The 17,489-nt window shown below is 47.3% G+C and overlaps 1 protein-coding gene across 1 annotated transcript in view; it reads left to right on the forward strand.

Moving 5' to 3' along the window:
• Positions 1 to 17,489, forward strand: part of magi2a (membrane associated guanylate kinase, WW and PDZ domain containing 2a) — a 148,426-nt gene that overhangs the window by 12,496 nt on the left and 118,441 nt on the right.

A 17,489-nucleotide genomic window follows, 5' to 3' on the forward strand; every position in this document is an offset into this window, starting at 1 on the left:
CTGGTTGTTTGGTCTGCCGAGCACATCCGCCGTCCCGATGCTCCTTCCTATTGGTAAGAGCAATTACAGTTCCTCAGGAGCGGGAAAGTCCCATCAGGAGCTGAGCCTGTGTTTACACGGTGATAGCGCTGTTACAAGGAGTTCTCCTGGTTCTGATCAACTACCAGGGGAACAGGGACTGTGTCTACATGGTGATAGGACTGCTGCCAGGAGTTCTACTGGTTCTCATGAACTACCAGGAGGTTCTTATGAACTACCAGGGGAACAGAACCTGTGACTTTACTTTGATAAGACTGCTATCACGATTTCTTCGGAACTACCATGAGTTCCCTGGTTCTTATAAACTATCAGGAGTTCCCCTGGTTCTTATGAACTACCAGAAGTTCTACCGGTCCGAATTCTGAGTTGATCAGAGGCATCTTCAGAGACAGTCCGACAGTGGTTTCATGCCTGGTGTGTCTGTATGTTTCAACTCTGATATCCTGGAGAAGTTTGCCTTTATTTGTTTGCTGTCGGTACAAATGTGAAGAAACGTTTGTAGGTGGCCACTTAAACGGTATGCACATTTCAACAGCTCTGTGCTGGTGAAAAAATGTGGTGTAAGATGTGCGCATTATAATGTTGATTTGAAACATGAGTTTTTTGAAACATGAGTTTTTGTTAACAGAAGCTTACCCTGAGCTTCTGAAGGGAACTTCTGGCAAAGGCTGCTGGGTTGTCGTTTTTGTTTTTGCTCGAGAGACCAAAGTTTGGTCCTTCTCACACACAGCATAAAGTACGATAACACTTTGTTAATCCCCCAAGGGAAAATCAGCTTACATCGGTGCCTTGGCCTTCCAGCGTTCTGGAAACCATTTAATAAGTAGCATCGTCTGTGGCAGCTAATACTGTTTCAGCAGTAGAGCATTTCTTATTTACTTATTTATTTAGTTTAGGCTATTGCGTCCGGAGCTATTAAGTGGAATTAACTCAGACGTGGTTAGGCAGCCGGTAGGGTTAAGAGGCGTGCTGCTCATGGATCCCTACGGTATTGTGGTTTGAGCCCTGAACCTTTTGAGTGCCCTGCCTGCTCCATGACTCTCTGAGGAGGTGCTAGCTGGTGCTGGAAACCCACATTGAACCTGGACAGCAGGAGTCACAGATCCTATTTAGACCAACTTGTGGTGTGTGTGTGTGTGTGTGTGTGTGTGTGTGTGTGTGTGTGTGTGTGTGTGTGTGTGTGTGTGTGTGTGTGTGTGTGTGTGTGTGTGTGTGTGTGTGTGTGTGTGTGTGTGTGTGTGTGTGTGTGTGCGTGTGTAATAACACAACTCAAATCGTTTCTAAAAGCATGAGTAAATAAGTTAATTTCAGGGACATCCTAATATTTGAAAGAGTAAACAAGACGTGAGAGATTTTCAATAAATAGATAGATATAGTTATAAATGTAATAATATATCTGAATCACAGCTTGCCAGTCTCATGTATGCACTCTATTCTCTGGGGAGGAGATGATTTCTAGTCTATAACTGTGGTGATTCAGTCATCTCTTCAAAAATGTGTGTGTGTGTGTGTGTGTGTGTGTGTGTGTGTGTGTGTGTGTGTGTGTGTGTGTGTGTGTGTGTGTGTGTGTGTGCGAAACACAGAAATGCTGACAGATTAATTGAAAATGCACTTGGGATATGGCTAGGCTGATTTAGTTGACTTCTATACTAAATAACTGGGTAAATAATATGTGCTCTCAGCTAAATGATTAGTAATACCCAGCGAGGACAGTTTGGACATTGAAAATTATGACAAATTCTCATCTCTAGTGCCCTGTGTGTGTGTGTGTGTGTGTGACACACAAAAGCCAGACTGGGGCCGCTGGTGGGCAAATAACGACAGAGATGTTGCGGACTAATCAGAATCAGAATCAGACGGCTGTCGCACAACAGAGCAATGATGTCACTGGCTGCAACTAATGGGAGACGACAAGTGTGACACAGATCGAAACGAAACAGAGGCTGGTGTGTTTGATGGTTGTGCTTGTGTGTGTGTGTGTGTGTGTGCGTGTGAGTGTGTGGCTGATTGAGCTGTCTTTGACCTGGACACCTCATGTCATCGTGGCGATGTGATTGGCTACGTCAAGCAGATGCTTATGACCTTTGTATCACCTCTCCCTCTCTCACTGTCTCTGTCTCTCCCTTCTCTATCTCTCTCCCTTCTCTCTCTCTCTCTCTCTCTCTCTCTCTGTCTCTCTCTCTCTCTCTCTGTCTGTCTGTCTGTCTGTCTGTCTGTCTGTCTGTCTACTAGCAGCTCTATCCCAGGGCCCTACAGTTAGTTCAGGTACAGGTATACGGAGTTGTAAGTTTTTCTCAACCATGCCTACAGGTAGACTGTGTACACAGTGGCTCCAACCTGGGAATAATACCCTAACCACCACACTATCTTCATCTCTCTGTCTCTGTGTTTCTTGGGTCTGTTCTTGGGTTCTAGCTCTTGCTTTATCTCTCTCTCTCTCTCTCTCTCTCTCTCTCTCTCTCTTTTCACTCTCTCTTTTCTCACTCTCTCTCTCTTTTCTCACTCTCTCTTTTCGCTCTCTCTTTCTCTCTCTCTCTCTCTCTCTCTCTCTCTTTTCGCTCTCTCTCTCTCGCGCCCTCACCAATCTCTTATTCATACTCAGCCTGAGGCCAGTCCTAGTCTAACAAGCAGTCCCTTGGATAAACAATGTGTTCAGTACACAGTACAGTATTTTCATCTGACATTTCCTTCCTACCAAGACATTTGATTGGACGAGAGGCATTTCGTGCTGGCATTGAGAATAGCAGCACTGGGACTTTTTACTATCCCCGTATCTCTCTGCCTGACAGGTGTTCAAACATCAGTACATTTAGTGATCTATCTTAGATTATGGATGACTGAAGGGAGATATAAACATCACAGAGACGGTTCTACTCGGCTCCTCGCTCCGTTATTGAAACTGACCCCATTCCAGAGCAGGACCTCTGAATCACCCGGCCCCTCACTGAGTAACTGATCCACAACCAGCAGCAGTAACCTCGACATGATGCAGCACCTTCACAGCTTCCTTCCTACTTCCTGTTTATTTATTTACTTTTGAAAGTAAAAAAAAAACACTGTAGGGCAGACAGACAGACGTCTGGACACTAGTAGTGCAGACAGACAGACGCTGGACACTAGTTGTGCAGACAGACAGACGCTGGACACTAGTAGTGCAGACAGACAGACGCTGGACACTGTAGGGCAGACAGACAGACGTCTGGACACTGTAGTGCAGACAGACAGACGCTGGACACTGTAGTGCAGACAGACAGACGTCTGGACACTGTAGTGCAGACAGACAGACGCTGGACACTAGTAGTGCAGACAGAGAGACGCCTTGACGCTGTAGACAGAAAGACAGACGCTGGACACTAGTAGGGCAGACAGACGTCCCGTCTGATTGGCCGTTCACTCATCCTAATCTCACTCCTCGGTGACTCTCCACAGACTCTCATTTCCTGGTCGTACGGTAAAGGGGACAGATTAAGACCGTCTAGATTAACATTTGCACGGTACCACAACTCTGGCCCGCGGTGACGTAGACCCGCGCCACGTAGAAGCTGGTGGGCAGGGAATGTTTGTGTTGCTTGGCAACAGGCCAGCCCCCGGTCAGGACTGTTTATGTTGGTGGAGCCAAATGAATTATTAAGTAAACAAACAAATCATAATCCAGTGGCTTATTACTGTAACAATAAACAGAGCTTGTAGAAGTGTTTAATGAAAGTGGGGTGTGATTATCTCTGGTTCCTTGGCTGCACGCCGCGTGCCTACGACTGGATCACAGCAGTGCTGCTACACCAGCTCTCACTGACCTCTCTCTGTGTGTGTTTCTGTCTCGCTCTTGATCATACCTCTCTCTCTCTCTCTCTCTCTCTCTCTCTCTCTCTCTCTCTCTCTCTCTCTCTCTCTCTCTCTCTCTCACTGTGTGTGTGTGTGTGTGTGTGTGTGTGTACAGGAGGTAAAACAGATTAATTTCCCTGGCCATTTTATGGCCAAAACTAACTCCTCCCCTCTCCCCAGGTGGGCTCTCTCAGTTTCTTTATTTATTGACATTATTCATTTCAGACGACCGCAGGGTGAGCTACGGCCCGCTAGTGAGTGTGTGAGCCGGTGATTAGCGGAGTGTTGTTTGGCCCCGAGGAAATCCACCGCTAATGAGAGTGAGGCTCCGGGCTCCTGCACAAACTGTCCTATCCCCCCCCCACCGGCACATCCCCCCCCCCCCCCCCAACAATCACATCCCCGTTACCCCCCCCCCACCGTCACAACACCGTCACATTCTCCCACCGTTATATCCATGGACCTATAAAGAATGGACACCGGATTGAAACACGGCGCCCGTTCATTCCTATGGAAGCTGCTCAGTGGCGCAGGGCGATATCAAGGACAGAACTGCTTCCGCATCATGGGAGCCACGCCCTAGGGCAGGACGTTACTGATGTAGAAATGTTCTCGTTCTCTAGCATTGTTAGCATTGTACCGTCATAAGCGAGAGGTCTGAGCGAGCACAGTGGCATTGTTCACCGACCATGGAGGTATAAGTTACTAACCCCCCCCCCGATCATTCTCTGTATGTGATACTATACGTGCACTGAGCCCTCTCGGAGGCCCGGCCCAAACAACATTAGTTTCACTACGACTCCTTTCAGCCGCCCATCCCTCCTCCTCCGGCTAATAAAACGCTTGAGGTGGTGTTTTGAAAAGAGAAAACTTACATTTTAATAGTACATGGTCCAAAGATAATTATGAGCCTTTGATTGATATCCGGAGAAAACACACAATCCTTTTCCCCACTACTTGTATTGGAGTGAACAGGGATATATATATATATATATATATATATATATATATATATATATATAATATGATTTGAGGGACCCGTCCACAGCCCGCTAAAAAACTGCAATACCAGGCATGGCCACTGAGCACGGATGGATTGCGGAAGTAGGCACTGCTCCTGGGGGCCTGGTCACATCCCCCCTTTCCCTCCCTCGCCTTTCTCTCAAACTCTCCAGCTCAATTACATTCTCCATATTAAAGATGTCTGTGGTCATGGATGTGCTGTTGTGGGGCTTGATATGCTTGGTGTGTGTGTCTTGTATTAACGTTCAGGACAGCCTAGTGCCGACTGACGTTCATAATGTCCGCAGCATCTTCCCTGTGGGCCCCCTAGAGGACGAGGCCCTCACCCTGCCTGCGCCTTAATGACGTCCCTCTGAACTCAATCACTATGTGGCTGAATGACCAAAAGGCAAACGTTCCTGGTGGTCCCATAGAGGGCAGTGTGGAGCCGCAGTCAGAGACCGTACCAGCACGCTTCCTCTGCCTCCTGTGGATTCTGCTTCCTCTAATCACACACACACACACACACGCCCGCACGCACACAGAAACAGACACAGACACACACACACACACGCACGCATGCACACAGAAACAGACACTGACACACACACACACACACACCGGCCACACACACACACACACACACACACACACCAGCCTACACACACACACACACACACACACACACACACACACACACACACACACACACACACACACCGGCCACACACACACACACACACACACACACACACACACACACACACACACCAGCCTACACACACACACACACACACACACGCGCGGTTCACACACACAAACACACACGCCATAATCCCGTGTACACACGCATCTGAAGCATAGTGGTGAATACACAACTAGAAAACACAATTCAACACTGTAGTTCCATGTTAACCATATGTGAAAGCAGCTATATATATCAGCAGGTCTGCTCAACCTTGGCTTCCTGTCTTCAGCGTTAGACCTCTTGTTTACAGTAATTGCATTTAAACACAAACATGTTTTCATACTCCATTTCCTGGAAAATTATTGTTGTGAATGAAAAATAGAGAGAGAAAGAAGGAGAGAAAGAGAGAAGGTTGGAGAGAGTGAGAGTAAGAGGAGAGAGGAGAGAGTGACAATAACGGAGAGATAGACGGAGAGTGTGAGAGAAAGAGGATGGGGTGATAGAAAGGAGAGAGTGATAGAAAGAGGAGAGAGTGAGAGAAAGAAGGAGAGTGAGAATGAAGGAGAGAGTGAGAGAAAGAGGAGAGAGTGAGAGAGTCACTCCCTATTAGAACCAGTGCTGATTCATCCAAAGCAGAACCAGAATATTGAACTAAATAAGGTTCATCAAATAAGTGCATTATATTATTATGTATATTATTATTATGTATATTATACAGCCCATACCATAGAGCGTCTGTGGATCTGTCTGTGGTTGTCTCAGCCATCTCCCCGGTTGGCACAGTGACCGGGGATTCAGCTGAACCTGAGACTGATTGATTGTGATTGGCCGATGCTAATGAAGTGAAATGACTGGCATTTGATTTGACAATCAATCAACAGCCTTTTGTGGAGCTCACTTGGCAACGTCCGGGATGATGGAGGGTTAGATTTATTAACTCTCAGCAGCCTAATGCTCGAATCATACATAAAGCATACATCAAATACATGCATGTACAATATTGTTAATTATTATTGGTTGCGATGATTTGCATTGTAACTCTTAATTGTCTAATTGTGCGTGTGTGCGTGCGTGTATAAGCCAAATCAACGTTGATCCAATTCGTTCCCAATTCCCATAATGCATCTGACCCCTGGTCGTACTGTGTGTGTTTGTGTGCGTGTGTGTGTGTGTGTGTGTGTGTGTGTGTGTGTGTGTGTGTGCGCGGGGGGGGGGTTAACCGCAGCTCTAGTTGATGCTGTATGCCCTGGGCCGCGCCGCACTCTACTCTCCTCCTCTGCTCAATGGAGCTGAAAATAGGATAGGGACTCTCTCTCTCTCCGTGTCTCTCTCCGTCTCTCTCTCCATCTCTCTCTCCGTCTTACTCTCTCTGCCTCTCTCTCTCCATGTCTCTGTCTCTCTCTCCGCGTCTTACTCTCTCCCTCTCTCTCTCTTTCTCTCTCTCGGTCTCTCGGTCTCCTTTCTCCCTCACTCCATTGTCATCATGTCTCTGTCCATCTCTCTTGCTCCCTTTCTTTCTCTACAGCGATCTGTCTGTCTGTCTGTCTGTCTGTCTGTCCTGCTCTCTCTGTCTATCTCCCTCTCCCTTGTGTCTGTTCACACAGTCCATTGCTGGAGTGTGTGTTGTTGATCTCCTTCTCCCACTCCTTTGCGTATCCTGACTCCTGCTCCCAATCTCTTCCCCATCTCTCCATTGTACATCTCTCTCTCTCTCTCGCTCTCTCTCTCTCTCTCTCTCACTCTCTCTCTCCCTACTCTCCATCCTTCTCTCTCTCTCTTTGTCCTCCCTCTCCTTCTCCTCCCCCCTCCTCCTCCCGTCTGGCGTCGCCCTGCCCGTCTCCCGCCAAGATAACGCTGCGTCCGACCGCCGCTCTAATTCACACTTCTTCTTCTCCCGGCCTAATCGCCGTGTTCTCCTGGACGTGCGTCGTGGCCGCGTCTGACCGTGACTCACCGGGCGTCAGCTGGCAGCGGCGGCGCTGATGTGATCTCACACCTGACCGCCGGCCGCCGCAGCTGCACCGTCGGCACCGTGATTGGCGCTCCTTCTAACGAGCAAGGTGGAGGAGGAGGCGTGTTGACTGATGTGGAGACATGCGGCCTCATAAGTAGAGATTTTAGTCCCTTGCCTGGTGGGGGGGGGGGGGGGGGGGGGGGGCGGGGGTAGTGTCAGGGCTCGGGGGGGGGGGGCGGTAGAGATGGGTAGAGATGTTCCGATACCGATACCAGTATTGGAAATACCTCCGATACGGCCTAAAATGAATTATTGCGCATCGGCGAGTGCGCAAGTCGCCATGCGCCGATCCGAGACTATCACATGATTGATGATGTAGGACAAAGGCAGAGAGCATCACAAACACTACGGTGTTGTGCTGCATTCGTTAAACGGTCGGAGGTGGAAAGTCAGAATGGGAAACGCGTCCTCTCTGACCTACACGCGTTTGAGCTACCAAGCTGGCCCTCATACGTATTCATTTAATACGTATTTATTTCACTTGGTTTGTATATATGAGATAGCCTTTGATGTGAACCAGCATATTATCAGTTTCTCTCTCTCTATCTCTATCTCTATCTCTATCTCTCTCTCTCTCTCTCTCTCTCGGTAGCTCGTCCCACGTGCGGCTACACAAGCGGTGTCTCCGTCGATTAGCCCGGACGCCCAGAGAGCTCTGCAGCGCTGCATCAATATTTATTTAATCTGCATATAGATTACTTTGCCGTCTGATTTTGCACAGAGGGTATTGGCTGCTCCCAGACACCCTGGTCCTGGTCCGGGTCTCAATGCTGAGACCCTCTTACTGCGACGGGGGGGGGGGAGGGGTGGGGGCGGGGGGGGGGTTGTTTCAGGAGGTAATGAAACGAGAGCATGCAGGGCCAAAGGTGTACATATCCAATCACAGCGCTGGAGTCACTGTTTCTAACGCCGACGCCCAGCATGACACGATTTGTTAAGCGAGCCTTCGCTGTGTCCCGACTCCTCTGAGACCCCCTCTTCATCCAGAGACGTCCACAGAGCCGACTCGACTGGGAGGGGCCAGGCGTGACCTGTTCCCTCTGTAGAGCCCGTCCCATTGGTGGATCATCCTCGCACTGGGAGGGGGGGCCCACCCTGACCTGGTCTGGAGGTCTGGAGGTCTAGAGGTCTAGAGGTCTGGAGGTCTGGAGGTCTGGAGGTCTAGAGGTCTAGAGGTCTAGAGGTCTAGAGGTCTGGAGGTCTAGAGGTCTAGAGGTCTAGAGGTCTAGAGGTCTAGAGGTCTGGAGGTCTAGAGGTCTAGAGGTCTGGACGTCTGGACGTCTGGACGTCACACACTTGTCTCCGTGGGTCGAGGGAGCAGGGCTGGGATCAGCCTGCCAGCAGGGGGTCTTCTCTGTCCCTCCAGAGACGAGGGGAACTGAAGGGTAGGAAGCTCTCAGTCCAGAGGGGAGAGGACGGGGGAACGCAGTCTCAGAGGGAGCTGCCTCACCGGGTCCACTCCCATGACAGCCCTCAGCAGCAACATGAACTACGTCAACCAGCATGCAACAGTGATGGGACTTGACAGGTGGCCTCTCTCCTCCCTCCCTCCCTCCCTCCCTCCCTCCCTCCCCTGTCATGCCTAAAGGAGATGATGAATTCAAAAGGCTTATATGTGTGCATTGGGGTGTGTGGGTGTGTGTGTGTGTGTGTGTGTGGTTGTGTGGGTGGATGTGTTTTCAGTTTTTCATGCACATGCATTTGTGTATGCGTGATATTGGTGTGTATTTGTACACAATGACTGTGTCTACAGCTGTAATGTGGTTGTGTGTGTGTGTGTGTGTGTGTGTGTGTGTGTGTGTGTGTGTGTGTGTGTGTGTGTGTGTGTGTGTGTGTGTGTGTGTGTGTGTGTGTTTATAACACACCATGCGTGTGTGAGAGGTGTCTGTTTAACAGATGAAGAATTGAAGGAGAGATTGCATGTAATTGCCTGCAGGCCTATAGATGATGCTACAGAAGACTACAGATACACTCTGATTACAGATACACACAGTATCTTTAAAGAGCTCTCTCTGCGTGGTTTGATTTGAGGACGTCTGGCTAAAGCCATCTTGTAATCTCATGGTAAGGGTGTTTCTGTGTTTCCTGCATGACTCCTGCTGAATTCCAGGCTGCTTTTCCCCGATCAGAGACAGTCCTCTCATTCTGAGTTGTGATTGGCCCGGTTGAGTTACACAGTAACCGTTGTTCTTTTATTATTAGAGCGAACCACAGCAGTTGAGCAGAGGATCATAAAACATATGACAACAGAACCGAAACTAGGCTTGCATCATGCAGGGGCGAAGGAAGTCTGGTTTTAATGGGATGAGAACGATGGCTGCTGTGCTGGAATGTCTTCCCACATTTGGGAAGGCAGCTGAGATAGAAGAAAGAGGACTGAGGCTTGAGGAATGATGCTCACACCCACACACACCGCTCTCTGTTAACCTCTCTGTAGCCAGTGCTTTCTGATGCTAGCTGCAAGCTCATTTCATCACTTCACACTTGCTAGTTATATCTATATATAGTTATATCCTTCCTGAATGTGAATGTGTTTTTTTTAATGTCCATAACCTATAACCTATAACCTGTTAAGTTCTCTAAATGTTATTGTACATAGTGTGTGTGTGTGTGTGTGTGTGTGTGTGTGTGTGTGTGTGTGTGTGTGTGTGTGTGTGTGTGTGTGTGTGTGTGTGTGTGTGTGTGTGCGCGCGCGCGTGCATGTGTGTGCTAGAGGAGCCGATTCAGAGATTAATAGAGAGCCAGATTAATAGAGAGCGAGGGAGGATGCGAGAGGGAGGGATGAACAGAGAACAATAGAGAGAGAGAGACGAGAGACGAGAGAAGCAGGAGATGAATGAGGAAGTAGATTCAGGGCGGGCGGTGGGGCGTTGGGAGATGGACCTGTGTTATCACACCCTGTTTGTTAGTGTGTGTCTGCGTGTCTTTGCAGAAGGCGTTAGTGTGTGTGTGTGTTACCTGGTAGTACTATGTTGTACTGGGTTTTGTGCTGCCTTGTGGCTATGAGGTGCTGATTGGCTCTCCCTGATTGTTGGCGCCGCCCCCACTCATTTAAAGCCCAGTGGAAGATGGCGGCTCGCTCTCTCTCTCCTATTGAGCATAGACACAGACGGCACACCTGTACCTTCTGTTACTCACTGTTAAACATTGTTAAATACTTTTGTACATTCGTTTTACCTTGGTGGTTACTTTCTGCACTTTAAGACTAGGATCAGCAAGGGTAGTCATTTAGCTTACTTGGAAGACACACTTATTATTTTTCCGCTTTTGGGGTGTGCCAAGCTCCGTAGCTTTCACTTTTCTGCCTAGTTGCGACCGTGTTTTTTTGTTTTTCTCTCCTGCTTCGTTGGCTGCTTATCTTGCGCCACAATGTTCAGTCTAGTGGAGTTTGTGGCTTCTCCCACAATAGAAGTCATAACTACTTTCACCCGTGATCAGCTAGTGATGATTGCGGGTCATTGTAAAATAGAGGTTGCTGGTAGTCCGGCTAAAGCGGATCTTTTAGCGGTCATAATTGATACTCTTTCTGTTCGGGGTGTTTTGGAAAGTGTCGGCGGTGGAGGACCTGTTGACGGTTCTAAACCTGGCTCACTTACACCCGAACATCCAGCTGCGCCTTCTGTTAGTATGGCTGAACTCGCGCCCAGTCGGTTGCAAGTAAGAGTAAGAGATGGAGTGGGAGTTAGTTTGCGAGCGAGAGCGGAGAGAGCATGAGTATAGAATGAGGAACCAGGGGCCTCATTTATCAACCGTGCGTAGAAAAGGATCTAACTTCTCCCTTATGAATGAAATTTAGGATGTGCTTAAGTAAAAAAAAAATCTGTATTTATCAAGCGTGCGCCAGGTTATCGTACGCACATCAGTAAGTAATCTATCTCGATAAATCTCACCTGTACTTAAAGAAGTAGTTCACCGGTGGACATATGAAGGTTATATGAAGTAAATAATTCTATGTATTATAAATGTGCAAAAAAAATTTAAATCGGTTCATCCTAGCCTGAGAAAAGGCAGAAAGAGTGTTTTTATGGTCTCTCTGGCTCAAAAGTAAGAAATCCTCCAACTTCCACAGTGCATTGCGCTCGCTGCCCCGCCCGCCTGTTTCAGTTTGGAGGGGGGAGGACCTGTTATACTTGCGCGAGTGGTAGCGCTAGCAAACTTTGTGTAAACATATCCCTGTGATACTTTGACTAGTTTAGACTTCTGCTCTCGTTTTTTCAAACGCAAAAATGCCCAATAGTTGTTTGGTACCCGGTTGCACCGAAAAGTCTAGGAAGGGACAGAAAGTAAGTTTTCACGTTTTGCCAGTGAGAGACAGTGAGCGTTGCAAACGATGGCTGCGGGCGATAAACAACCCCACAATTGGAGAAGACGCCGGTATTTAAATGATAAAAGGTAAAACGATATGCAGTCTCCATTTCAAACTGGAGGATTATGATAGAAATCTTTTCGGCATGATGAGGCACGCTCTTAAACAAACTGCTGTTCCGTCCGTCTTCGCTGTGGGCCCGCTGTGGGCCAGCTCTTCTAATGCACCTCCCGCAGCAAAATGCACTCGCCTACAGGTATGACTGTCATAATTAGGGACCGAGCCAAACATGGCAAGGACCCTATTGAAACCCTCGTGATTATTATTATTATTATTATTATTTTCCACGACTTCGACTGCATTTTTCCCCCCCTGCACATATTGTAAAACTCAAAATTTTTTGGTGCAATTGTGGGGACTGGTGAAAAATTTGATATTCTAGCCCTCAAATTCACATTCGCCCCTAGGTGGCGCTATAGCAACTGTTCAAAAGTGCAAACTTTGCACAAGCATATCTCGCCACCGGTTTGACCTACACTCATGAAACTTTGCACACACATGCATATCCTCATGATGAACAAAAAAGTCTCTTGAACTGAACACTTCCGGTAGCCATATTTTCCGCCATTTTGAATTTAGTTAAAAACAGTAAATTCCCCAAGGATCCCAGGTTTTTCGACTTTGACAAAAATACTTTGGCACATATCATATATGGCCCATTATCTTCAATCTGACTTAAGGATTAGTCTGTACAATAAAGTTTAGAGCACCAATGAGTTCTAAAAGTGGTGTGGTTGAAACCTCGAAAATAGTTAATTGCTCATATCAACGTCAAGTTGGATGCCTATGATGTTGGCCCCAATACAAAAGTTGTTCAGAATCAAATTCTGAACAAGATAAAGTCAACATATTTTCAAATGGGGCGTGGCATCGAAATGGGCGTGGCCTGACACTAAAATCGCCACAGTTCATAGACGCAATGTTTGATTTCAGCAGGAGCGACTTAGTGGCCGTTAGGTACCAAAGTTCTAACTGCTCACCAAAAATTTAGTCGATTTAAAAAACAACATGGCCGCCAGAGCCTCAAAATCACTGTGCGGAGACCGTAATAGTTATGAATATGAAATTCACAGCACACGTGTAAACTGGTGCCGATAGCTCACATACCAAAATTCGTGTTTCTATTTTTTGTAGCGCCCCCTACAGGAACTTTAAAAAGCAGCCCCTGCGCCACGTTTCACCAATATGTATGAAACTCAGTATTCACGTACAATGTGCCCATACCTACAGAAAAGCCTCTTGGACCCATGCCCCAAACCCCACAGGAAGTCGGCTATTTGCATTTCTAATTTTCACTTTTGGCGGCCATTTTGAATTTTTTTCACTTTTTGGCCTTGTGAACTCCTCCTAGGCAATTTATCGGATCTGCTTCAAAATTGGTCAGTACAGTCATGAAGTGGTGCTGAACCAAAATCCTGCTATTTGTGACTGTACGTTGAAGGGCGTGTCCGTGGCGTGCCGTCAAACTTGGCCATTTTGAATAATTATGTGGTCTTGAATTTTAACAAACAAACTCCTAGGGAATTTATCGGATCATTGATGTAGGGTTAATAATGTTAGTTAAAGTTGTTACAACATGTAATTCAGTTAAATGTGGTCTTACATGTTAATGTCAAAACAATCAGTAGGACACCACAGGGCACCTCTGCTTCTACAGATTACATAAATTTGCGAATTTTTTTTAAAACTGCGCTTTTTTAAAACTGCGCGCAGTGATGAACGGGACCTCGTGCCGGCTTGCGGCTGCGTCACGTGCGGTCCTAACATGTGCACATCTTGCCAGCACACATGTTACGACGGCACGTGACGCGGCCGCAAGCCGGCGCGATTTTTTTTTAAAACTGCGCGCAGTGATGAACGGGACCTCGTAGTGGCGGCTGCAAGCCGGCGCGAGGTACCGTTCATCACTGCGCGCAGTTTTAATATTCTACTATATTTCTGTTTACAAAGTACACAATAATAGCTTGAATACTTTACAAAATCACTCCCTAATGATCATGTTTTCATTTTCATAGTCTTTTCCCTTTATTTTATTGCATACAGGGCCGCTGGAGGTCTTTCACAGTGCACGGCTCAAGTACCCATGTTCCGGATGTGGATCAGTGGCGATTTCTCTAAGACTGCAAGGGAAGCTCAGCTTCCCCTAAAATTTCAAAAATTAAATGGCAAAATATATACTGTTGTGTTAACATTTCATTGACTAAAAATGTGTCAGAACACGTCCATCTCAAAGACCGTCAGTTTGTTCAGAACTGGGATTTTTGAAGGGGGGGGGGGGGGGGGGGGGGGGGACTGTCAACTATGGGTGGCAATCAACTAGGGTGGCACCAATCAGGTTCCAGGGGTGGCCAGTGCCACCCCGGCCCCCCCTCTGGCTCCGCCACTGCATCAGGCGAGGCTAACCCTAACCCTAACCCTAGCAGCCTCCTCCTCCATTGGTCTCCGTTCTTCCTGGCTGTATTGTGGCTCGTACAAATATCCCTGAACGTCCGAATCCAACAATATATTTTCAAAATCCACTTTGGCTGTTTCCCATTGCAAATCTGCTTCTGCCGTGCTCGGAGGTTTGTGTCGGTCTAGTTCTCCAGCTAAGCGGTGAAGAAACATGGTGGACATTGTGTTTACATCTCGTACGCGAGCTCCCGCCCCCCTCGTTCCTTATTGGTGGTCTTATTTACAAACTAGTGGTTTGTAGTCCTCGGCCCTTCTGGCAGGCAAGCAAAGTTCTACTGACATGACGTCAAACACGTCATTTGACGTCAGCTCAGTAGAAATGTAATCAGGACAGCTGGGCCTAGGGAGGACTGGGTTAGACTGAGGGAAGAAACAAACTTTTTTTTATATTATATTTTTTTTATGGTTCTGAAACGGTATTCCTTTAAGTACCATGCTCGTGCACGATCAGATCATTTGCCTTCAGAAACGCCTCCAATTAACCATATATGGTCATAGACTTCCCTTTCCTTGGTAAGGAAAGGCTGCTGGAGCTGCTTCCCCCGCAATCTGATTGGATAAGCGGTTTGATGATGAGGATGAGGTCACAACGCGTCCCTTTTTCAACCATGTGAATGTGTTTTCCCCCTCACCGCTATAATGGCAAAGAGAGCGAAGAAAATTAACCAAATTCTCCAACACTAAAATGGAAACGGTCATTAACAAGGTTGAATTAAACCCAAAGTTACTTTTTGGCTAACTTAGTGCAGGGGGCGTCACAAATAAAAGACAGCTTGCTGCATGGGAAAAAGTGACCGATGCAGTTAATTCAGTCGGGTTGGGAGTCACAGCCCACGGACGTGAGACGTCTGCAGCTCGCCAAGAAGATCAGAGCCGTCTTTGAAAAGGCGCTCCCTGCAGAGAGCAGTTTGCCAAGTCTTCCAATAACGCAAGATAAGCCATTGCACTACATTTAAAACCTTTTTCATAGCTGTCTTTTATAGGGTTAGACACCAATTTGTCTGTTAAAAATTAGACAAAGGAGTAATTTAATGTTTTCTAATTAAAGGAAACATGGGACATATGTGGATGTTAATTGCTTTATGCATACGTTGACACTCTTAAATGCTTTGCTTTTTTATTTACACACATTCCCAAATATGAGTACATCTTGGTAAATTCCATACTTTGCGTGGCAATGTTCGTACGCACTATACTTACGCACAAATATATGCGTAAGTACGGTTGATAAATGAGGCCCCTGGAATGTCAGCAGGCCCTTCATGTAAAAGAGCTTGAAATAAAAGAGGTTGTTAAGGTTTTTTGCTTATTTCGAGAGGGTCGCTACCGTTATGAAGTGGCCATTCAACGTATGGACAATAACTCTACAGCGTGTTTTCACAGGCACGGCCCCGCGAGCGTATTCATCGTTATCTTTGGAGGATGCTGCTGAGGAGGACAAGGTGAAGGAGGCAGTGTTGCGTACTCACTTGCCCCTGAAGCAAACAGGCATAAATATCGCAACTATCAAAAGCCTGAATCCCTCACTTATGTCAAGTTCATCTGTGAGAAAGTGATGTTGTTCGATAGATGGGTTGGTTCTCAGAATATCACATCTTTTGAGGGTCTCTTTGTGATTAAATAATTATGGAAGGTTTCAAAAACCTAAGAATGTCCCGGATTACTTGGCGGAGCAAGGATTCAAAACCATCCAACGCTGGTGTGAGGGCTGATGAATATGTTTTAGCTCATAAGGGTACACTGTTTTCAACAAGTAAAAACATTGTCTTTATGTTTGGCTGTCCTAATCTGCTGACAGTGTGTTAGTGTGTGTCTGTTTGCGTGTCTGTGCCAGGCGTTGGTTTGTTTGTGTGTGTGTGTTAGTGTGTGTCTGTTTGCGTGTATGTGCCAGGCGTTGGTTCGTCAGTGTGTGTGTTTGTGTGTGTTTGTGTGTCTGTGCAGAAGGCGTTGGTTTGTTAGTGTGTGTGTGTTTGTGTGTTTGCGTGTGTGTAGCAGGCGTTGGTTTGTTAGTGTGTGTGTTTGTGTGTGTTTGCGTGTCTGTGCCAGGCGTTGGTTTGTTAGTGTGTGTCTGTTTGCGTGTCTGTGCCAGGCATTGGTTTGTTAGTGTGTGTCTGTTTGTGTGTCTGTGCCAGGCATTGGTTTGTTAGTGCGTGTCTGTTTGCGTGTGTGTAGCAGGCGTTGGTTTGTTAGTGTGTGTCTGTTTGTGTGTCTGTGCCAGGCATTGGTTTGTTAGTGCGTGTCTGTTTGCGTGTGTGTAGCAGGCGTTGGTTTGTTAGTGTGTGTCTGTTTGTGTGTCTGTGCCAGGCGTTGGTTTGTTAGTGTGTGTCTGTTTGCGTGTCTGTGCCAGGCGTTGGTTGTTCTGGACGTTGTCTGGATAAATAACCTCGCCCTACCTGAGCGGTTGCCGCCTGTGTTCGCTCTTTTATCTCCGGTGCGTTTTTGGGCTGTTACATCACTTCCTGTGTGTGTGTGCGTCGGCTCGCCCGCACGCTATGAAATTACACTTTAGACCAATAACTCACGGCCACGCTCCAGCGCGTAGGGCCCGCCGCAAAGGGCCCGCCGCGCCACACTTCATCAAGACTGAACTGAAGGTATCGACTCAAACCTCCGACACAAACCCGGCCAGACGTTATTACGCCGCTGACATTGTCCTTCCAGAGGACAAAATAAGACAAACACACACACACACACACACACACACACAAGACAACACACACAAACACGCACACACACATACACACACGACAACAACAAACACACAAACACACACACACACAAGACAACACACAGGTCCCACACACTTGTGCCTTATTGTTTCTACTAACTCATCACGACCGTGGGTAGAAGGGCCACTGGGAGGGCATTATGGGGGTTTAGGAGGCCAGTGGCGATGAGGAGGGGGTGTTCGCTGTTTTTAATCTTCCTACCCCATTAGCCTCCAGTGATCCCAGCATGCAGCCAGCAGCAGCAGTAGTAGTGAGTTACTGATGCAGCTGACACAGAAATACATCCTTTTTTAGTTTCTACTAATTATGCCGGGCGCCCCAATGCTTTCTGTTTTATTTCAAATGGTATGTCAAAGGTGCCCCTTAACCTTCACA

Source organism: Micromesistius poutassou (assembly GCF_964030765.1).
Source record: "Micromesistius poutassou genome assembly, chromosome: 18".
NCBI lineage: Eukaryota > Metazoa > Chordata > Actinopteri > Gadiformes > Gadidae > Micromesistius > Micromesistius poutassou.